The 25,123-nt window shown below is 38.8% G+C and overlaps 1 protein-coding gene and 1 non-coding gene across 2 annotated transcripts in view; one reads left to right on the top strand and one right to left on the bottom strand.

Annotated features, from left to right (window-relative positions):
- The window catches only part of OXR1 (oxidation resistance 1), a 259,126-nt gene that overhangs the window by 190,667 nt on the left and 43,336 nt on the right, over positions 1-25,123 (bottom strand). The gene's annotated exons all lie outside the window — the stretch shown is intronic.
- On the top strand, positions 18,210-18,292 carry TRNAL-CAG. Its single transcript has one exon. It is a non-coding gene; the product is annotated as a tRNA-Leu (tRNA).

Below are 25,123 nucleotides of genomic sequence, written 5' to 3'. Positions count from 1 at the left end.
CCCATAACTAAATGCCACCTCCTCTAGCTGTGCTGCTGCTGCTCCTCTGCTGCCTGTCAGCAGCCAGCACTCAGATGAAGACCACACATTAATTTTAAAAAATAAGATACAGATATCAAAAACTCGAGTTCCCCTTCAAATATGAATGAATTGAACTCTTCTCTGAATCACCTCTGAGGATTGTCTGGCTCTACGCATTTCAGGATAGAAGATGGTAACTGCTACACTATTTTGTGTCATTTTCTTCTCTCCGTATCCTTCAGATCTTCTAGGTGGCAGCTAACTCACATTCAAGAGAAATGGGAAGAGGAAGGCAGCCATCACCATGCATGTTCTCTGCTCTTTATTTCAAAGTTTTGTGGAACACTGTCTCTTACAATACTCCTCAGGTGAAGCTCTGTCAGGCTCTGACAAAGTGCTTTGCTCACAGAGCTATGGGCTGCCTGTGCTAGCGCGCCTCCAGCCCTCAGCACCAGCTCCTTCCCTTCTCATTGCAGGGTCTGGCTCATCAAGGGAGGGTAAAAAACCTTTTTCCTTCTGCAGAGGCAGCACATCAGCTGCTGCTGTGACCCTGCAGTGTGGGACACGTGCCCCACAGGGACTGCAAGTCTCCCAGCACAGTCTCTGCCATCCACAGCAGCAAGCGCAGCACCAAAAGTGCTCATCTGGGTGTGAAATGTTATACATAAGCATTTCAGCTAATCAATCTTGGACTGATTTAGTTACAAATTTTCAGGTATAAGGGATTCTAAATCCAGACTCTCTCAGTGCAGGTACCTGTGCTAAAGCTTTTCCTTAGCTGTGGTAGAAATGCTCATCAGGATGTTGCGGTATAGCTCGAGATTTTGGCATTCAAACAGACAGGATGGAATTGTTACTGTATTTAGCAATCCATTGATAAGCTGCAATCTAATTTAAACTGACATTTTTACAGTTCTTGAAGAAACAGGAAAATTAGAGAGTCAGCTTGTTTAATAAAATATGACAGGGTTTTTTAACATGGTATTTTTCTTTTTTATACTCTTATTAGAAATAATTAGAAATTTAATTAACAATTGATGATCAGACTCACTGATGCCATCATTACTATCCCATACATAAAACAGGCTAAAAAAGGCCTAAGGCTAAAACAGTCCCTAAAAGTAAACTTATATTAAGGCAAAAATGCTACAGACAAGATTCTCAACTTGAGTTGAAGATATCCTTCTTTGTAACAGGGTAGCATCAACTTCCACAAACACTTATGGCCTCATACTCCTGGGTAGAGGGTTAAGTCTCTTGCAGTCCAACCTTTCCTGTGAGCATCTTCTACTCTCTGGTTAAAAAGGAACCACTAGAGACAAAATGCTTCAAAATATCTGGCTTCATTCTGAAGTTCTGTCTTCACCTAGCAGTGAGAGCTGTCTCTCATTTATTGTGTGTAAAAATCAGGATCTAAATAAATAAACCTTATTTGAGAAAAAATCACAATAGCAGCAGAACAATGGCTGTACAACAACAATTACTCAGGTGACAATTTAACAAAATAGTATAATTCTACACTCAGATACCAGTTTGCAGTAGTCTGGGATAGCTGCTTAGGCCAAATGAAGTCCTTCTGCTCAGAACAGTAAACTTCATGGAGACTGATAGAAAATATCTTTTTCCAGATTATCATTGTCCCAGGCTTTCATATCTGAACTTCTTTCTAAAAGGAATACCAACCAAACAGCAAATCTCATCGGAGAAGAAAAAAAGAAAGATGGTTACTTATCCGCTATTCAGAATGAGAGAGAAGCTTCAGCAGACACAGGAACAATTCACTGAAGCTTGTACATCGTTTTGAAAAAATAAAGTTAATGCTTTGATCAATTTGAGAATTACACCACTCACACAAAAGCTTGCCTGCAGTTAGTAACTTAAAATGTAATTTTTAATAACTGAAGCACACAGAAGTGAGTTTGAGACTGTCAAGGCAAAGGAGAATAAATCAATAAAGATATCAACAGCCAGACCTCCTTACCCTCCATTCCAATCCATCCTAGATGGATTCCTGACATATCCTCCTGCATGGTCTTGTTAGCACAACCAAGGGTGTTACAAGGGTAGCTTATGCCCCCCATTTGGCTGTGGGTAGAGGATTTCAGGTATGGGTGGTCATGATCATATGTGCAACATGACAAGATCTCCACCAGCTCAATTTCCAAACCCACAAAAAATCTGTCCCAGGCACCACAAACATAGGAGATACTAATGGAAAGTAGGGAGAGATCTTTTACTGCAGGAAAATGTCTGAGGCCTGGCATGGACTAGTATATGTGCCTCAAAAATTTCCACTCAAAACCAAATTATTTCATCTCTTGATTGATTATCACAGTGGCAGGAATACATCACAAGGTACAACAAAAAAAGTTGGAGTGATTCTTGACTCCCCATACCATACCTTCAGGAAAACTGGCCACAGAACCTACAGATATTCATCAGAAGGGATCAGGTTCTGGATGTATAGTCTATTTCAGCTTTTTGTGCTTTTAAACTTTTACAGAGATGGGGAACATCAATAAATTATGACTCAGTAAATCAGACAGCAACTTGTAATGTGAAGCCATTGAAATTCTGGAGTTCAGTACAGATGCCCCATTTCTTTCCCTAGGTCAGCAATCACTTATTCTGAGTGCAGGAATACCAACACTGAAAAAGACATTAGGTGCCAATTTCTTTAGAATGCAAGATACTTTTTTTTTTTTTTTTTTTTTTTTTTTTTTTTTTTTTTTATGGCTTTAGGTCTATAAATCCTCTGGTTTACCACAGGCTAGAAAGATGACCAGGACTATTTTCTTCCATATGTGTATTTTAACGTGGCAGGGACACTCAACAGGCAATTACACTATAAAATTATACAAAAACAAAACAATTTTCATGCCAGTCTCTATATTTCTATGAAGAAACATGAAAGATGGCCACTTATAAAACAATTTCAAATACCAACAGTCAATCTGCTTGCAAAACCAAACTTGCAACCCTTGTTTAATCTCACATTATGGATCCTGCTGCCTGGAACTCCAAGTGTTTGATGTACCCATTCAAAGTTTGTTCTGCATTTCGTGACTTGGCTCAGACATATCAGTCTGCACTGTATCAGGCCTGCCACCTTGTAAGGGAGAATAGTATATTAGTAACATTCATTTCCCTTCCTCCATTGATTAAAAGCTGTGCTTTGTCCCTTCGTGGTCTGTGTGATGATGTTGACTGTTCCCCAGAATATTTCTTGCAATGCCACCAGTATTTGAGGACATATTTTCCAACTGTAAATAGAAACTATATCATTCTGGAAAGTGAAGATAGAACTGAGGACACTAACCATATTGATTTTTGTTGTGTTTATCTGTCTCTTTATATCTCTGTAAATCCCTAGTGTTTCTGATATTACTTTCTAACAGTGCATTTTTCCTGTTTCCCACTGAAATAAATGTCAGCAGATGACAACTTAATCTTTGTTGTTGCCATTTGGTAATTTAACTGCACTAAATAAGGAACAGAATCTGATTGCAGAATCTTTTTGACTAGCTTTGTGTTATCTTAACATCTTTTTCTGCTGTCTTACTAGGCTGAAGATCAAAAGCATAAACGGTAAACCTGTTATCAGCTTATAGTTCAGCATTAACCACTTAAACTGCGATTCAGCAACTTTGCAAAGACGACAGGTAATACCTATATAAGAATCACAACTTTGGCAAACATTATTAACTGCTTAGATTTAAGGGGTTTTGATAAGATTATCTCAGGGAAATATGAATAAACATCATGCAGAATCACAGAATCATTTAGCTTGGAAAAGACATATAAGATCAAGTCCAAGCATTACCCAGTATACACTATACTATTCCCAGCAATGTAAACTAATTTCTGACTATTTTCTTGTACAAGACCAATTTTTTTGTCCTGTGCTGCCAACACTTCTGTTTATTTTGGGTTATGCTTTTAGTGCATAAACCATCCATAGAGTTGGTTCAGCCTCCCTGTTCACTTCAAGACTAAATATCTCAGTTCTGCTCTTCTATTCTTTTTAGCCCCTAAATCCATTCATACTGTATTTCCACATACCCTTTAAAAATAGTTTCATAAAGACTAAGAGAGCTGTAGCACCTTAAAAGAGGAGTTAAGCTGCCTCTGGTGGTTTTTGAAGCCCCATTTCCTCACCTCGTTCACAGGGGATGCAGACTGCTCTCATGGGGCTCCAGGTCAGTGAATATGCTGGTGGGGGAACATGGTCTAAGATCAGCCCTAAGGGTAGGAAACAACCTGTATCAATTCACCTTTAAAAGAATTTAATAAAAAATAACCATAAATTGGCAAAGAAAACATATGCATTTTAGCATTGTTGACTACTCTAACAGGTTATAGAAGCTGCTCTAGATCTTGAGCAGCTCTGAGAATTAGGCCCAATACGTAAGCAAAGCAATTTTTTAATACCTATAGAAAACCACAAACCTCAAATGCTAATGTCTGCAAGAAAAACAGAAGATTCAATGGCTAAAAATTTAAATGGTTGCTAGTAAGCCACATGCCTTAAGACTTTATCAAGGCACTGTCAAATCAGAGAAAATCACGTTTGCATGAAGTTGTCACCCGTCACGTTAGATATTCATTTTTATTTATTGGAGCTTCATCTCTTGTGCAATGAGTGACTCAGGCTGCTCCAGGATCCAGCATCTTTCACAGTAATGGGTTCACTAAAGCTGTAGCACTGCTCTTGGCTTCTGCTCAGCAGTTGGCCTGAGGTTACAAACTGTACTGTTTATTGAGCCTCATTAAAACCACTGTCATGTGGAATCAGCTTAGCTTGGCTTTAAGAAAATGTAGAATTGCCTAAACATGCAATTGCTTTTGAAGTCAGAATGCTAAGTTTGTACCATATTCCAGTGATTCTAATAATGATTCTAATCCTATTCCATGAGCAATAAATGGTCACATGTGTTTGTTGTTTAAAACCTGATTCTGCAAAGGTAGTATTTATACTAAAATAATTTGAAGCTGGCTTGCAATTAATGATGTAAAACAATATTTTTCTAAGTAACAAAACTCAAATCCTAACCACGCAGGAATTGTAAATGTATTGTATGTGTCCAATACTTTTGTCAAGAAACCAGTGAAGTATTTTAAATTTCATATTTAATGTTCAGTTCTGGCTGGCCCAGAATATTTATTGAGCTGTTATCTCACGTACTATAAAGCAGTGACAAAGTGGGTTCTGCATGAGTGCTATTAAATATCCTCAATGTACCATTAAACTGGTAGCTTTTTGTAAAACAAGACCTTAGCAGCTTGTGATATACAGTAATTGATATAAAAATCCTGTGATACATTATCATAGTGTTCCTGCTCCAGAAGTGGGGCTGGCTTCTTGAAGATACTGAGGAGAAAAAAAAAATTCCCTTAATATGTTTGTACATTCCCTTAGAACTATTTTATTGGTCCATCCAGAAAGGAAGTGTTAGAAAAGAAGTATGACAGAAAAGGGTATTTAAGCTGTCATTATAAAGATGGAACATGGTTAACAGTTTTAAAGTGGCAGAGGAACAGGTTTATTAAACATTTGTAAGCCTTTTTTGCTATCATAAATTGTGATAAAAAACAAAAGAAAAAGAATGAAGTCAAGTTACAATAAGGAGATAAATCTGAGCAGTAACATCAATTAACAAATAAATCATCCAGGCATTGAACTTGCTTCTGCTAACATCAGCAGCAAAATTCTTGGCAATTTTGTAAGATTACTTCTAGTGCAGGAAAATTAAAACTTCCTTATCAAACTAGATGCTGTAGTAATTTCCTTTGGGAATTTTTTTTTCTGAAGTTATTCCTCGTATAAACTATATTTAAATGAACTTTCACCTACACAGAGAATGAACTTCCCTCTCTTGTGTTACCCAACACTATTCAGAGCTGGGACTTAGCATTAACTACTTTACTTATAGATGAAGGTCTAACCTCATGACCAGAAAGCCCACTGTTAACTCACTGGGCAATGCATGTGAAGGGAGAGTGGGGACCAGAAACAGGAATAAAGACAGATTTGGTATCCTTGGGGTACAGCCACTGGGAAGCGTTACCATATTATCATGGACTCAAATTACCTCCATAATTTGTTCATCCATAATTTCTTAATCCATTCTTCATATTCCTTCTTTGAATTCACTTCATCAGTTTTCACATTCTTTCCTGTACCTTCCAGGGAATTGCTCTACACTACTAAACACGTATGAAAAGAAGACCACCAAGCATATATGTTGGTCAGAAAAAAATCAGACATATGAATTTCATGTTGCATATGGAATATTTGATTACTTCTACATTTTTTTGTAACTATTTTAAGTCCAGACATAAAATGGAAGGAAGGCTGTGAAAATTCTCTGCCAGCTTGCTCACAGGGGAAAATGCACTGCTTTCTTTCTCCTTTTCTTCTGAGTTACATTTTTCTTCATTGCAAAGTGAATTTAAGACTTAACAGTACATCAGGAATTAACTTTTCCAATGTGACATTATCTTTACATTTAATCCAGTGCTTTTCTGACTGCTTAAATTAAATGCCATTATGGTTCTTAACTGTAAATTGTACTCTCAAGTAATTATGGTTTGCAACCATGAAATAACCAGATCAATTCAGGTATCCTTTCTCCAGATGAAAATCAGAACCTAGAGGAAGAAGAGAGTCCAGCATGGCTTATTGTCCTCCACTAACACAGCAGGCCAGAAAGAACTGTGAGAAAATAAATGCAAAACTTCAATGTCACGTTTGATACAATGATATCAGTCTTGTCTTTTCTTTTTCCTGTTTGAAAAGTTATGCAAATTTCTTTTAATCTCTCTATCACTATGATCATTTCAAGTGAACAGTAATCTGATAGTCTGTTTTATAGCCTCTTTGGAATATTCTTAAAAGTCTAGGCTTTCTTTTTTTGTTACTATATCAAAAGTGGCTATTATTAAACTCTAAAGGAGAGTTTAAAAGTCAGTAATTTTAATGAAAGAAATCAAGAAAACTGGTACAACCCCACTCCACCTCAGGGTGACACATGAAATCAATACATATAAAAAGAATTGGCAAGTTAAAGACGAAACATATGATGGAGATGGCTATACAGGAAGCAGTAATAAAGCAACACTTCAGCACTGAAAACCTCAACTCTCCCTTCATTAGCCCAATGAAGCAAACATTTAACTATTGTTTAACAACAAAACGCGAATAATCAGGAAAAAAATCAAAAACTCCTCTATTAGATGAAGTCGTTCTATGCTGAAATAAAAAGGCTCTTTATGACCCAAGAAAAACGAAAACAAAACTAAAGAGGCAAAAATAGCAATATGTGTCTTTTTCTTGTGAGTAAATTTTCATTCAGTTGTATTTAAACACCTCACACAGAAGTAAAAATTATTACGTTTTGATTGTGGTCCATTATTATGGCAGATGAAATGCCAGCTAATGTGAATCATTAGATCTTCATCTAAAAAGCTTTTCCTTCACTGCAAATGGCAAGTGAATGGAGTGGTAGGCGTAACTATGATGTCTGCAGTCCCCTTTTTGCTTGGCCATGACTTCAGAAGTGACTTTGGCCGATCATAATGCTTTTAGCACGGTTTATCTCTTTCCCCCACTTTTTTCTAGCATGAGTTGTGTGATTTAGCCCCATCGCATAACAAAAACTAAAACACCAAAAAAAAGTGTAAAAAACCACTGTGAGAACAGGGGTCCTGTTACTGACAAGCAGCCAGCACCCATGAGCAAAACCAAAGTAAAGCTCCTTCTAGACTGTTGTCAGCCAGAAGTTTCATTCCTTGAGCAACAGAGATTTTTCCTGTTATCCTTAGAAAAAACATCACACTGTCTTCACAAAATCCTTAGTGTTTCTTTACCACTGACTAATGTGAAAACTTTTTTGAATTCTCTAGAAATTTTGTCTCTGTGACATCAGCTCCACAGGTTAATTAACGTTTTGTGTTAAAAAAATACATGCATTTTCAGTAGGTGCAAACAATCACCTTTTGAATTTATTTGAAATGTTTGGGGGCCCTATGTATGACTCAGAGCATAAAATGCACTAGGGCAAAGTGGATTTAGGTAGACTTCCCTCTCTGCTTTTCTTCCTTTTCAGTCACCTTCTTAGTTCTGTGGTCCACTATGAAGTTTTCCTTTTTCTATTTTTGCTTCAATTTTATTTTCTAAATTCAAACTTAGAAAAAAACTAAAACTTATTACTATGACATAAGGCACCTGTTTTCCCCATATTTTAAAAGTTGCGGGTTTTTTTGTCCTATGTCTTTCCTTAATAAATAGTCCTGAGTCTACTCATTTTTCTAGAGCCGTCAAAATATTTATTCATATGTAACTTCTTTGTTGCTAATTTTCATTCATTTACACTCCTTTCATATCTCTTTTCTCCATCTCTTTTCTTTATTCATTCAGTCTTTTTCTTGGCCCTCATTATTCACTGCAGCACAGTGGAAAAAAAAAAAAAAAAGCAAGCAGAGTACTTATAATGAAGTAGTTGTGCTCAGTAAAGAATAATCCTAGAAAATTTCACTGCCATTTAATGACAAACAGATTAGGAAGCAATTAGCATCTGCAGGTCTGTGTGGCACTGAGGTGTAAGATGCAGTTCTGGCTGAACAAAGCTCTCTTCTCCCAAAGCACCCCCGGGATAGGCATGGATAACAGCAGTGCCCATTTTAAGTCCAGGATCCCCATGACAGCAAGCCATGCCATCCACATTACACAAAACATCTGTCATTATTTTCTCCTCATCTATCATGGTCTTTAAAAGCAAAAGACTCAGCACAAGCACAGTGAGAGACCGAAATCTGAGCCATACATTCGATTTGGTATGTTTACTAAATGCTGAATTTAAAGGTGGATATTAGATGGCTCTTTCTCCTCTATTTGCCAAACATTTAAAAAAACTGATTGGATAAAACTATCCATCTTGAAGAGCACATTAGCTGTGAACACGCTGTAAATCCAGATTTTTGCATGGCAGAAAGCTGCCCTTCCTACATTAAGGAAAAAACTGAAGGACATTATTTTACTATTGAATGCACCAAGTAGTTTCTGTTGAAGTTAATGTACTACTCACAGTGGTAACTGCTGCTCTTCATAATAACCAGCCATGGTCACTGGGTGCTTTAGATAACACTCCACGTTTGTGCAACACCCCATACATTTCATAATAAGCACCATACTTTGTGGCACTCTCCCACGACCTGGGCAGCAGAACATTTAGCTACCCTGTATTTTGACACCTACTCACAAAACAGAGCAGGCCACTCTGGGGAAGCTGAGAGTGTCTACCTATTGTACTTATGATTCTCAATTCCTGAATCCTACAGATAGTCTTTCTGAGGCCAAATGTCATCTCTACTTCTTTACATCCAAAGCATACTCAGAGAGGACACCTTTCACCTCTCTGCTTTCCTATCTATTTCCTATCCTAGCAACTATTTCACTACCATTGTGTCGAGAAAAAAGGAACAGGGTGTTGGGTTTCTTAATAGCATACAAATACAACTCTACACTTCAGGAGGAAAGAAAAACAGAAACACTGTTCTGCACAAATATTAGAATATACATAATTTTAAAAAGTTCCCAAATATCTGACAGTAGGAATGAGATTTTTACCTACATAATACGATTTCTTATTTTTCTTATATTTCCATATTGCTGGTTTTACTAAAATGCAATGTTTTAAATTAAAAGGCCTCAGCTTCTTCTCTTCCTTGGGAGACATTCATAGAGATTCCAGTGGGAAGGGAAGTGTCTGAAACCAGGTGGCAGCAGACCTACACCGATACCTCTTTCTGATCTTATTTTAACTGAGAGGACCCACCCGGCTGAATGGGTTGCATCTCCCCTATAGTGGCATGAGGGTGCAGAGATTTCTTACAAAGAAGGGAAAAATGATACTGCAAATACATGCCTGAAATTGCTGGAGGTACATGAGGCTGTAATATTGCTAGGAGTCACAGGCCATCTGCTTTTACACACATAATTCTGAGAGATTTTCATAAAGCACACAGTTAAAGCCTTTTGCAGGCATTAAAAGGAAAGCCATTTCATCTTGTCACGACACGAATGCCTCAGAACATGACTTCACTTGGTGATTCTTGGCTGAATGCCTCCAGCTAATGATGCAAGCAGGAGAGACCATCGAGAAATCCTTAATCAAAGCACTAATTGAAAATGTTTTATCTCCACAGGTCAAGGTCAACTTTTCTCCTTATGAAACACACACAAGACAGCCAAAAGGACAATTTACTTAAATCGATAAGCAGTAGTACCTGCAATGATTTACTGCAATAGTAGAACAACAGGCACATTTAAAAGAAGAGTATCTCCTCATCTAGGTTACAAAGCTCTTTAAAATAGAGCCAGAACAGCATTCAGTTTCCTCTGGTTGCAGTGAATAGTTTGAAGGTTGAAATTACATTCTCTGTTGATCACTGGAAGACAGGGATAGGGACAGACTATTGAAAAATTTCAGTGTCCTTTTGGCTGCCTTCCAGTCCCATCTCCAAGTTGCTGCTATTCTATTTAATGTAACTGGAGTCTACCCTTAGGATGAATATCTTTCTTCCTGACAGTTTTTGTTCTTTTTCAAGGCAGGGGAACAGCCACAGACCAACAAAGACTGCCTCTTGAAGCCTCAGACGAAGGGCTCAGGAATGGAACAAACACGGCCAAAATGCTGCTGCATTACTGTCTTGCAAAGGAGTTTCTCTACACTTTCACTGAAAATGCAGACAATATAATAACTGAGGTTAGGATAATCCCAGAGACAGAAATGTTTTTCAGTTGAAAAGATTTAAAACAGCAATGGGTTTTGAGGAAAATCTGTTCCCTATCTGCAATACATGACCAGTCAGAAAAATATAGAGTCTTGCTAAAAGATTGTAAGCTATAACTCATTCTTGTAGGAACATTGCAGGCATTTTTAATACAGACACATGCTGAACAGGCTGGTCGCATATAAGAGCTTCAGACTTTTAATCTGGGATTCCAGAACAAAACACAACATGCTTAAAAATTCTTCAAAACCTTCACCCTTAAAAGGTTATATAAATTCTCTAAGTGGACAGCCCAGGGTTAATAGCTAACGTAATTATACCCTGCCTGTACTGACCAGATAGTAAAGATACGGCAGTGCACAGGTCCAGCTCACACACATCAGCACCTGCACCGCCCTTGGGCCCACACTACACACACAAGGGCACGCTCCACTATGGGATTCTTTTCATGGCTACTGCTTCCAAAATTAGCTAAGCCCCAAACTGACAAATTTCTGAAGGTAGAATTACAAGTTTCCCTGGCCTTCAGGATTCACCAATTACCAATGCTCCTCATGGATGTTCTTCCTGCTCTGCACTGCAGATATTTGTGCAGCACAGAGGCTCTGAGGCACACAAAAAATCGGTACCTTCTGCTTGTTATATCTGCAAGAAGCAAAACACTGAGGAGTTTAGCAGACATTTATGCTCCCCAAAATAGCCAGGACTGATTCACATTTACCCTGACTCACATAAGTTATCACAATCACATTACTTTCAGCAAAAACATCAGTTAAAAGGAATTTGTGTCACGGCCACAAGCAAAGAACTCTTCCATTACAGCACGCCTGTGCTGGGAAGTTGTTAACATCTACAGCAATTCCCTTAGGAAATGTCAACAGCAGCACCAGAAAAAAACAAACACATTTGTTTGTCTAAATATTAAGAAGAGCCTGGAACAGTTTCTAAAATGTCAACAAGAAAACCACACTCTAAACCAGCACTATTTCTTTTTGTTGCAAACATAAATAATTCTTATGTTCGTTTGGAAAGCAGTCGATGGGGAGTCAGCCTGGGTACCAGAGTAAAGCAGATATTCTTCTTCAGAGTATGCAAGGAACATATTAATCATGCAAATAGAAAGCCTTTTTAGGGAAATAAAAAAAGATACTATGTCTCTTTGGGATAAGGAAAGTAAACATGTAAATATCATGCTTTTAGAGAAAGAGGGAAATCTAAGGGATGGCTAATATTTGACAACTACTGTGATACTTTTTTCTGTACACAGTCAATGCTGGAATATCTTGCATTTAACATATTGCTTATTTCTTCTACATACTGCATAACACAGTATGCATAATACAAGACTCTAGTATTGACAGTTGCACTAAAAAAATTCTACTTTCCAAATATACAACACTCTTAAGAAACCTTCCACGTTTTATAACACACTAATCATTATTCAATACTTTAGTGTTCTCATTACGTAATAGATATTATATAATATCATTGTTATTTCTCATTATCTTTACTGTGTGATAATTAGCAGTGCTGCACTCACTGGTTGCATGCTTTTTTTTAATTGCAAATAGACCCTTATAAAATCAGCTGGAGATTCATTCTTCTGCACCTCAGAAAAAACATTCACCTGTGTATCAGAGAGTAAGTGGCTGCAGATCCCATCCATTCCATCTGGAGAGGAGAGAGGGGCTGCAGTGTCCAAAAGGAGGTTTCAAGCACAACTAATGTCCAGTACCAACAGGCCTGGGATTTCCTCTTTCCATAGAATTTTTTAGTAAATAGGAAGTGGCTTTATAACATGGAAATAGAAACCAAGACACAGCCAGGTATTGTCCTTTATTCAAAGCTTGTTTATTACCCTGGAAAATATCTGGAAAAGACAATCACCTGCAACACCCCAGATAAGCCCATATGGTTCTCCCTTTTCTAAGATAGCACGAGGCAAGCCCTTCTTGAGCTCTCCCTTCACTAAATCCTCTGTTAGCCTCGTCAGCTCTCCACATCCAGGTCTACCAGACAAACCCTATTCAGCCCTGTTTAAGCTAAAACTTCTCTACCATGTCTCAGCCTTCCTGGAAACTGCCAAGAGAGGACACACGGCCTCCACCACAGGTTACGTGATAAACTACTTTTGTCACTGGTTTTTCCACTTAAGAGTCTGGGATATGCAACATCATCTGATTCATTTAATATAAATAATTGACAAGACTCCTTCCAGTTCAATAGTTTGTTTTCTATTGCCTTTTTAAATAGGGACAGAACTTTAATAGAGTATAAATATGCAGTTGTCCTCAAATATTTTAGGAATTTGCTATATAAAGTAAAAATAAAGTCCCCCTTAACAATAAAATATAGTTATTCTGTCAGTGTAATTTTCTATGCTTATCACATCTCCAATGATTTACAGGTTCTTTTGGTTTTTTACTTTTCTTAACAAGCACAAGGATATTTTTCACTGCTGAACACTTGAGCTGGAAGCTGAAAGTTAGGTAAGATGCTTGCTCATCAATTAGTAAATAGGATTTTGCAGGTCAAGTTCTGCCCCAGTGTCAGCTATCAAGTTACCTTTTACTGCAGCCATGTTAAATACAAATTCCCATCCATGCCCTGTACTGGTAACCATAAATGTAACTACTTCCATCCGTGGGAGTTGATGGTTACTAGACAGGAAGAGGATGGGTTAGGAACAGAACTGAGCTCAGCTTTTCATCTGAGTGTGTGCAAGTGAAAACAGAGAAGAAATCCACTGACTGCCCTCACAGCTCTTAATGCCTTAGCTTAAGCAGGAACAACAAGCCACACCCGTGACTTTTGTGAACAGCAGACATGAGACATAAAGACAAAAAGGCAGTTCTATCTTTTTGTTTTGAAGAAATCCTCAATTTCACTTGGAGTTAAAACTATTAAGAAAAAAAATATTCCAACTCAACAGACAGCAATGACAGAGCAATGAATTCTCCAGTTGGTGCTCACATTCCTGACAAAATAGTGATTTGGGAGGAAAGAAAAGCTGATACTTGACATCCATATCGAGGGGGATAGAAGGAATCCTACCTCCCCCGCCTCACACACTGATGCTGTATCTCTCCTGGATCCTGCTGATAACATATGCTCCTGAGGCATCTTCTCTTATTATCACAGACAGTGCAGACATGCTATGCCAGCTTCTCTAGTATGCCTGATCTCCTATAAACACCACATGGTTCCACATATTTAATCTGCTTTATATCTTCAAAAGGAAGATATTTGGGGAATTTAAGGGATTGTACTTAATTCAAAGGAGGTTTATGAGCATTCTTACTTATAAGGTGTTTTGAGGATGAGTTATCTAATAAGAAAGACCCATTAAATTGAGTAAGGTGATTCTCAGTATACTTTAAATAGAATAAGATGATTACTTTTTTCCTCAGTTGTGCCCCTCAGATCTCTAATTCCCACTGGAACAGAGGAAATATGCTCAGGATAAAGCCTCTATTGCTATTCCTACCTGTGACTACAACTCAACTTGAAGTTCTGCTGCAAAGACAGCTGGCAGCTGAGACAACATGGTTCTGACACAGAGCAGTGTCATTTCCAGCCTATAGTCTTCTTCTGCTACTGATATAAATATATTTTTCATATAAATGAGTGAGTCTGGTCCCTAAAGATTACAGGGGGAAGGAAGAGAGCTTCCCACCTCCTTGACAACATTTTGAGTCCATGCATCTCTTTATATTTCTCCTTGTGCAACCAAAAAAGGCCTGACAACAGGATTAGAGACACCTGTAAAGTCAAGAACATTTGCTTTTGCAGAACTGGGGGCAAAATGTGAAGTTATAAAAATAGTGGAAAGGCATCATTATTTGAAGTCAAGTCTCCATTTAACCACATTTAATCTCATTATCACCCATATAACATGCTCCATTTTCTCTTTGGAAGGAGAGAAAATGGTTCCACTGGATACAGTCATTCTTTTAAAATACTTTCAGGGTCCCAGGGAGACACCTGAAACATAAAGAAGGAAAGCAACTCCCCTATTCAAAGCAAGAAAAGCAAAAAATATGCTCTCACTCTGTGAGAAGCTTTATTTAAAGCAGGACAGAAACCCAAAATGTCCAAGGAAGGGATACTGAGTAACAGGAGGGATAAGCAAAGGTGGGAAAGAGGCCTCTCATATGTGATGCCTTTTATCTCCAGTGCTGGAGATATTGGACCCAGCACTTAAACACATCAACTGCTGCTATACCCTGACAGCAGTGCAAACCACTGAATAGCTTGGACACCAGCAGAAGGCAAATATGAGACACTATCGACAGTGATGCCTTTGCCAAAGAGTTTCTTCTTCACCTGCTATCATCAGAACATGTACTCAGGAACCAGCAGAGCAAACCCTTTCAATTGGTAATACCAATGCACTTTGCATCCCAGGGACTTTATTTTCAGTGGATGGGTGTGATAGTCACATATCCTCTGAACAGAGAAAGACATAGCTGTCCCAGGATTTTCCTGGGAAGCTGTGAGAAAGCTCAGAGAAAAATTAAAACAATTATTATCTCTCTTTCTGTAACCATTGTTTATAAATATGATTCTCCAGAGTGTGCTATTCATAGCTCACCAATAGTGTGAGAGAAGATTCCTAAAGGCCAATCAGGTCTTAGGTCCACCACTGGTTCTATAAGAACTGTAGATTTCTAATAATGAAGTGTCTTTTCATGCCTTCTGATGATGGAGTCTCTGTATCACCTTGGTCTGTCCCCGATACCCCTTCAGTGATAGACAGGAACACACCTGCTGGGCCCATCAACATCCTGCAACACAACAACCTCCAGCCTCGAGTCTGATGAGCCTGAATGTGTGATGGACAGGCAGCTACATAAGTCTGTGCCAAAGGATTTGGGGAATACATACATCTTTTCAAATATGACCTTTTTATTGAGGTTTTCAGTTCACTTACTAGAGCTCAGTCAGTATGGCAACCGCATACCAAGTACCACTACATTTTAACCAGCAAGTCAGCCAGATCTGCAGATTTTAGGGAACAGACCTAATGCTACAGATCATTAGCTCTGTAGTTAATGAAGTTCCGAGACAAAAAAATGCCCCAAAATGTCAAGGGAGAGCTGTGCAGGAGTAGACTTGACCAGATTCTTCACTAAGGCCACTGTATATTTGGTATGCACTTAGTTATGCTTTCCTGTGTGATCAACCAGTCTAGAAACCAATGGATAATGTTATCTTTACGACTTAAACTTCATTGAAATTAAGACCTTTTTAGTTAATTTACCAGCAATTCAAGACACATTCAGTCAGCTTTTCATCATATGTAGGGAGCACAAGGTTTAGGAGCTGCTGGCTGAAGACCCAGAAAGCTCTGTGCTGACAGCAGAAAGAGTGTAGGCTGTAACTGCTGCTCATCCTGGAGTTACTACATTATGAGTAGATTTCTATGGTCAAACTTCTGCCATCTCTATTTCTGCTTATTGCTCTCTGCCCATCTTACTATATACCAAAGCTGGAAAAAGTTCTGTTCAGTCCACCAGCTATTGTTTAGAAAAAAACAACCACCCAATAAAACAAACAGCATCACATTGGCTAAGACTCTTATTTCAGCACATATAAACATATTTTGTGACCTTTCCAAGGCCCTGTTTCTATAGAATTTAAATATATTACTAATTCTAAATATGAGAAAATTGCAGCTTCCAGTAAGTCAACCAAGACTGCTGAAATGCAGCATAAATTACAGCATAACTCCTGACTCCCGACATAAAAAGCATAACATTTCCAGTGTGTTACAAGAATATTTTTACACAGGCTCATCTTTTCATTCTGCTGGGCTTCAGACAAGACTGCTTGTTGCCCTAGAATGAGTACAAGGATAAAAGTTCAAAGCTTCAGGACACATTACAGAATAGCCAAGATACAGCATTAATACTTGTTACATACAATACTATGTAACAAGCATTGTTACATAAAATTGTCCAAAATTACAGCACATAGCTGCAGAATCACAAAAGAGCTTAGGTTTGAGGGGACCTTTAACACTTACCTACTCTAAAGACTTGCTCAAGGCAAAGTCAGCTTTGAAGACAGGACTGACTCTGAAGTCAGGACGAGACAGAGCCTTGTCCAGTCAACACTTGTGTGGCTCCAAGGAAGGACATGGCCAGCAGGTCAAGACAAGTCATTATTTCCTCAACTCAGCACCCATGAGACAGCACCAAAGTATTGGGCCCAGCACTTTGGGCTCCCCAGAGAGGAAGACATTGACAGACTGGAGCTGGAAGAACTGGTTTCCACATACAGAAGCAACAGTATCAGATAAAACCAGTACCAATTTTTGGCCAATCTAGTAGAGACAGCTGCCTTTTTTTGTCATGGGAAAATATTGCTTCTTAAGGGTCTAAGAAATGATTGTATAATTTAATATATAAATTATAAATATATTATTATATATTAATTTTTATAGATGCATATAATCTATACATCAATTTTATATTTTATTAAAGCATATTATTTATATAAATTATTATATAAAATATATAATTGAATTCTTATTTTTGTTATAATCTTACATATAATGTTCATATAATAAACATATTGATTTCTTAATTTATAAATAAACTAATTTAATATATAAATTAAATAATTGATATTAAATTATTTAATGATTCCTTAGAAACTTATGAAGCAATTTAATTATATGATTAACATAAATTATATTATTAATTTATATTTAAAATAAAAATATTTTATTTGCCATTTCTGACAGTTTCTGGTTGCCCCATTTAATTTTTTTTTTCTCTAGTAAGTTTATTTTCCAAACAAAGACAGTGTACTTTAACCTGATGCTTCTAAATAAGCACACCTCTTGTCTTTCATATTTAATTTTACTCTCAAGTCTTCACAAATTTGTATATTTGGAGATTCCCAGATTCAGTTTTGAAGCACATGAATTTCTTTGAAAGAAATCTTCAACATACAATTTACTTCAGTGTCACAGCCCCCTTTCAAATATCAGAGAATTCTTACCATTAATAACTTGCACATATCCCAGGGGGATCTTTGTAGACATTACAGGAAACAAATTAGCCTTAAGCAATGTCCTTGTGAACCATACTGCATACCACATTTTTATTAATTTCGGTACAGCTTCAAATGTTTGCTTCATGGCATGTGTCATAAATGTGCAAAAGTACCTGCTTCTTTTTCCACACACTAACACTCACTCACAGAACCCAACAGCTGCATGTATAAATAAACATCAGGTATTATGGTTACCCGAGAGTCAACACAAAATACGTCCCCATTTGGAATATTTTTTTAACACCCACTGAATGTAGAAAAACAATCGCGCCACAGTAAAAACATCCTCAAATGGTCAGTGACAGCGCCGCCACAGCTCCCCCACGTGGGTCAGGATGGCCGAGCGGTCTAAGGCGCTGCGTTCAGGTCGCAGTCTCCCCTGGAGGCGTGGGTTCGAATCCCACTTCTGACAACACTGTTTTTGTGGCTGAGGATTTTGGTTGGGCTCACTTTGGAAAAAGAAAGGCCGAGGGAAGACTTCATCGGCCTCCACAGCCTCCTCAGGAGGAAAAGGAGGGGGAGGTACTTCTCCTATCGTCTTGGTACCCACCGACAGGAAGCGTGGGAATGGTTCAAAGCTGTGTCAGGAAGGTTTCAGGTCGGACAATAAGAAGCATGTGTTTACTGAGAAGGTGACAAAATATGGATCAGGCTTCGAGGGAGGTCAATGCCCCAAGCCTGACAATATTTTAGAGGCTTTTGGACAATCCACTTAGAAACCTGCCTTAACATTTGGTCAACCCTGAACTGGTCAGGCAGTTGATCACTGCAGGGCCCTGCCAACTAAACTTGCTATTCTATTCTGTTCTATTCTAAGATTTTAAAATGGTATCCTAAATTAAAATGGAAAATCTAGTTGTTTCAGCCTAAAGCAGGGAGCAGGTCATAGTGCAATCCCCATAATCTGGTGGGGTTTTGCTTGCTCTCCACCAGCACAGCCCTCCACCTTCCCTGCGCTCGCTGTGACATTGGATGCCAGGCCAGGCACCTCACCCTGCAGTGACAACTGGCACTGCCCCAAGATGGGCTTCTGCTGCTTTAGGGAGTGGCACCCACCTGCCAGGCAATCACCTGCAGCGTTCTGGCACTTGCTTAAGCGGCAGGAGAAGGGGAATGAGAAAAGGAGAGCACACAAAGGAGAAGGCAAAACCTCACTCTCTCCCTCTTTTGCCAGAGGTGAACAGTTATTTTGGCTCTAGATGTTTTCTAAAACTACAGCTTTCCACCTCAGTGCTAGATGTTTTTTTTCTTACTTTTAACTTGTTCTCCAAAATACTCTGGATGTTGCTTTGTATTCTTGATTTTTTTAAAATTTAAAAACCTCTCAAAAGTAGATATGAATCAGTAAACTAATTAAATTTTCATGTTATACATTTAGAGTTAAATACACATTAGTTGAAAATCTAGAATACAAAGTATTTCTGAGAAATAAGACCACAAACAGCAGTCACAAGAACATTCTTCCCATGAATGAAGACTAGGATTTTTAGTTAATGTCAAATATCCAGCACTGCAAGCCCTCAGCAGGCATACAATAATGACCACTGAAAACACATAACACTATAACAGATCATTATAAATGAGCAGCTAAAATAGGTGAATCAATGAATTATCCCAGTGGAAGAAACAAACAGGTAGTGTTTTAATTATGTGATAATAAACTCTGACAAAGGTAACTAATTCCTTCCATCTGCAAATGCTACTAAGCAGTCCTTGAGTAGAGTGCTACCTGCACAAAATACTTCTCTACCACACCTTGTGTACATTGTGTACAGAGGATATATATCTGTTTTTTCTCCAGGACTTAACCCAAGGGGTGGTGTTAATCCATCCATTCTTACTAGGCAAGGAGCACTACAGGCTGTCAACATATACAGGGATGCTTTCATCTCCTGAACTGTTAAAAGTGTTTAATTCCACATTCCTGACAGCAATTCTAGCAGTACTGGAATTATGGAAGCAGCACATTTGCCTGCTATGAACACTCAGCAAGTTCAGCGTGTCTGGATCTGCCAAACACAACAAAATCAACAGGCAGCCACCCAAAGCCACCTAAAGCAGTAACCCTAAACTCTGAAACTGCAGGACTGGCTGGTCTTCCTGTGGGATCCATTTTGGACAAAACCTGAAATCAAAATCATCAAGTCCCACCAACACAATTTGTAATAGTAATATCTACCTTATAGAGGCATCAAATCAATATTATTAGAAGTAATTAGATCTAAACTAAGAGTGTAGACTCTTCCTAAAGTTTAAAGAAAAAAGGTATATATATATATATATACAGATAAACCATTAAATAATTAAATGTCAGAAGATAAACAGCAAATTTGAAGTTTTGAACCTCCTTAGCTTCATTTCAATTACAATTTGAATATTGAGATCATATAAATCAGCCCAGGCGTACCTACAGTATGAGATGGTTCAAGCATCCTAGAAAAGTACAAATGAGAAGACCATTAAATAATTACGCATTCAAATACCTATTCAGGACTGTAGCCCTTTAGTACAATCCCTTCCTGGCCCTGCTTTATCCCTACTGAGAGTCTTGCATGGCAGGGTAGAGAGAGAGAACTGCAAAGGGCTCTGGCCATCATTCAAGATAAGAAGAGCCCCAATTCTAGTGGCATTTCACAAGTTACTTCAGTGGTGCTAGGATTCATCCCATGATGCAAATCTTCTGTGAAACAGCAGCAACATTACAGAAGCACAGAGCCACAGGATAAAAACTGTGCAGCCTAGATCTCTTCATAGTTTGTAGTTAAAAGCATTTCCCTTCTAGTAACACATTGCAATGGATAAATTATATATGCAGATAAGATTTAATTTGGATTTCCAATATAATCACAAAATAAAATATAATATTCTTCCAAGCCAACTCTTCCATAATTACAGACTGTAAGAATGAACAAAACTAAAGAGAGATTAAGACGGAGGGTTAAATCCTAGGCCATCATAAACAACAGAGACCACAGGGCTTCATTAGGAAACTTGTATAAAGTTCAATTCCTTTTCTCAAGCAGATAGTTTTTCCTGAATTAAAGGCTTGAACAGAACCGAATAATCTGTCAAATTCTTCATTAATGTTATGTATGTAACAGTCACTTTTACAAATATGCATCAAATTTCGGCAAAACACACAGAAACTTACAGAACTGACAGAAATTAATTCTGTGGAGACAAGTCTCTTCCTACAAATTTTCTTTGAGAAACTTTCACAAGATGGACTAGACAGAATCTAGAGAGGCATTTGAGAGGAAGAAACAATCACTTAAAAAAAAATCTGATTATCAGCATGTATGCTTAGTATTTCATAATCACATACTGATATCTGCGCTCTTTTATATACAGGCTCTTTAGTGAGGCTCTTCACATGAATATGTACAGCACTGCAGTCAATTTAAAACTAAAATAATCATATTAGCTAGATAAGATCTTCAGACTTAAACAACTTTCATTATTAAAGGAAGCATATGATCAGCTTTTTCTGAGATAGAACCCGCATATATCTTATCCATTGCTAGTCACAAGGATTGAGACCAAACTCGCAACATTTGCATGTGCTGGGAATATTTCCTGTGAGAAAAAGTCACAAGGTGAGAAGTACAGAAAAATGAAGAGCTCAGAATTTTTTTCTCTCTATGGCATGGTGCACAAGGCAGTGTTTCTGGTAAATAAGATACAGAGAATGACAAATCTTTCCCTTTTTCTCTCTATGGACTATACATTTTTTCAAACAAATGTATTTCAGGGTGCCAAAGCAAACAGGAGGTAAAAGCCACAGAAAGCTGTTGTGCTTTACCAAAGGTCAGTTTGCTTTAAGGAAGCCTCTATTAAATACAACCTTTAAATTAATGAGGAATAAGGATTCCCTTGCAGCTCCAGCCAGAGCTGTACATGTGAGCAGAGCCCTTATTGACCACAAGGAGAAAGAAGAGAGGCAGACCCCACACTCTGTGTGAAATCCCCTTGAAGGGGTTTCAGGGAAATAGATAATTTTATGGGCAAGCTGGGACTCCACCATTACCACTACTGCACCATCCTGCATGTGAGGATATCACCACATAGAACTTATTCCTTCAGATAAAATTTTTTCTCACAACAAACAAACAGTTATCAGCAACTTTCCTCATCCTGATTTTATGATTGTTGCCCATGGACTAGGGGAGAATACAGCACAGAAGAGACCATCTCATATGCTCATCACAAAGCCTAATAGATACCCAGATCTAATCTGACCTTGCCACTCAGCATGAGTCACTGAGTGACTGAAATAGATGGAAACTACTTCCAGTATTTCTCTCCTGACACCAAAGCCACTTTGAAAATATTTAGATGAAGTACAGATAAGTATCTGCTAAGTATGTGGACACTGAAGGAGTTTTGAGACATCTCATTACTTCTACTGCTCATTAGTGGATAGGACAGTATATTTCCAACACTTTGTGGTTTTCAAAGGTTTTTTTTAAAACCAAAGTAAAAGGAATAATCAGGATACCACAGCTCACCTGTTCCCTTTGTCATTGAAGCAAGCCTACACTGACAGTTCAAAGCATGTCTGAATTTGCGTTTATCTTTGCGAGAAACAATCCATTACCAGTCGCTAATGATCTTTCTTTTTGCCCCAGTGAAAGGAATCTACCTGGGGTTCCATGCTGTTCACAATTATTAAAACATGAAAACTGGACTAACTCTGTTAGGGACATTGATAGTTAACTCTGATGTTAATTAAATGTCAGCTTTATGAAAAATGGAACCAATTCAGACAATGCCAGTCAATCATAGTACTAAAGATGATGCATGCAGCAGCTCATGTCCCAGGACAAGCGTCCTGGATCTCTACTGGCATAACTCATACTGCAGAGGGGCAAGTCCAAAGGGCAGTTTTGACGTGAGGAAACACACTTGCCTGGAAAGTGAAAGTAACACAGAGCTGTTTCTGATAGCATAGAGACCCTTGTGACAGCAGAGGCAAAAATCTCCCTGCCACAAGCCATGCTTGCATCTGGATCTCCTACACACAGACACGCTCAGAATATGGGGCAGCTTGTTATTCTTTCTGCTGCTAGTGCTCTTCATAAAATTATAGGATAAACCAGTATTTATGATAGGCATGCCTGTCCTTAAGCCAGTCTTGCTCCATTTGCAAAAGCCACATTCCCCTTTCAAAGACAATGCTGTCTTTTTACTGTCAGCCAAACCACTAGTTGTTTGCTGCTAGAAGTAGTAGCCCTTATCTCAGAGTGCACTCAGGTTTAACTGGAATTAACTTATTTTCCTGTTCCTTCAGTGCTAGTGCCAGTGCTAGGCTAGGCTTTGGCAGCTCCCACTCTCCACAGCACAGCATTAGCTGGATGGTCACCATTGCTGCTGCACAGCTACACACACAGACTCCTCACCAAAGCACCCAGGATCTTCAAAGTCTCCTCAAAGAGGAGGGCCCTCCAACCTTACATCATAGAACTGATAAGAAAACAAAACCTCATGCAAAATCTCAGTGTCAGGACTCTTCCTGGGCTGCCCTGCCTGGATCACAGGCATAGCTGCATTGCCTCCTCTCCTAAATAATCTGTCCTCCATAGTTAGACTTGCTCCTTATCTGCCCACTATCCTCTTAACACATGCAAGGACATCCATGCTGGAACAGACCAATGGTCAGCCCAGCTCAGCATCCTCTGGGATAGTGGCCAAGACCGGCCCTGAGACACAAATCAATACAGACAATGGTGATCAGCAGGACAAACAGTAGGACAAAGCCTCATTGCTTCCAGAAATTTGGGTCTCAGAGATTTCTTATTGTAGAGGTATTTCTTTGTTTCATGCCCTGCAAGGAGGTCACTGGGGCTGGTGGGGCCTCTTGGGATCCTCCCCACCTGGAGCCAGCTCAGCTGCAGCAGATTGCTCGGGGCCAAAGCCAGTTTTGATTGTCTGCCAGGACAGAGACCACACAATCTTGTGACAAACTCTTTCAGTGTTTAACCACCTTCCCATTAAAAAAAAAAAAAAAAGGGGGGTTGGACATTTTCTGAAAGTATTAGCATTCACACGCTGCTGCAAAACATTCCAGAGCCTACCTCTGCACTGCCTGAGGAACTGCGTGCAAGCCAGTGTATGGGCAAGGGCAATGTTCATCATGTCTTATAAAGGTTCTAAGACCACAGCATTCATTACTTTAATTGGAATACTCTAAGATACATAATTTTTCTGGTTTCTGGATTTTCCCTATGTTGTTAATAAGGATTCCTGTCTTTGTCATGAGATGTGGAGGTATCTAGCATTTCTCCATAATACCCAGGGAAACATGATAATTTGTTTACAACTTGCTTATCATAACAAATGCCAAAATATTTCTCATCTCTCACAGTAATAAAAGTCAGGCAAAATGCAATTATTTGCCACAAGGTAAATAACCTTTTAATGCTATCTTCAATTCTTGGAACTACTCTCATAGCTTTTTTGTTCTTACTATGCATCTGTTGTATTTATTTCTCCCCTTGCCAGGAGACTCCCCATCTGCCATATACATTTGAAAGAAGTATACAGGCTAAGAAGGAAGCTTTACATATTTCAGTCTTCAGACTCACATTTTCATAGCAGGAACAAAGACATTAGAATAGAATTATAGAAAGGTTTGGGTTGGAAGGGTTATCTAGTTCCAGTACCTGTGCCATGGGCAGGGACACTTCCTGCTAGACCAGGGTGCCTCAAAGTTCCATTCAGCCTGGTCTTGAACACTTCTGAGCCCCCACAACTTCTCTGGGCAACCTGGTCCGTGGTTTCAGCATCTTCACAGTAAGGAATTTCTTCCTTATATTTAATCTAAACCTACTCCCTGGCAGTTTAAATACATTACCCCTTGTTCACATGTCCTTGTAAGAAGTCCCTCCCCAGCCCTTCCACAGCCCCTCTCTTGTGCTATGAGGTCACCCTGGAGCCTTCTCTTTTCCAGGCTGAACAGCCCCCAGTTCTCTCAGCCTGATATCACAGGAGAGGTGTTTCAGCCTTCTGACCATCTTTGCTTCGCTTCTGTGGACTTGTTCCAACAGGTTCATTTCCTTCTTATGTTGGGGACCCCAGGGCTGGACACAGAATTCCAGGTGCGATTCACAAGAGCAGAGCCAAGGAGCAGAATCTCCTCCACTGCCCTGCTGCCCACACTGCTTTTGATGCAGCCCAGGACATGTTTGGCTTTCTGGGCTGTGAACACACATTGTCAGCACATCCTAAGCTATTGATTTACCAA

The sequence above is a fragment of the Onychostruthus taczanowskii genome, unplaced genomic scaffold (assembly GCF_017590055.1).
Source record: "Onychostruthus taczanowskii isolate IOZ18803 unplaced genomic scaffold, ASM1759005v1 scaffold4, whole genome shotgun sequence".
NCBI classification, from domain to species: domain Eukaryota; kingdom Metazoa; phylum Chordata; class Aves; order Passeriformes; family Passeridae; genus Onychostruthus; species Onychostruthus taczanowskii.
The sequence above is the reverse complement of the archived record's forward strand: the minus strand, read 5'-3'. Positions and strand labels throughout refer to the sequence as shown.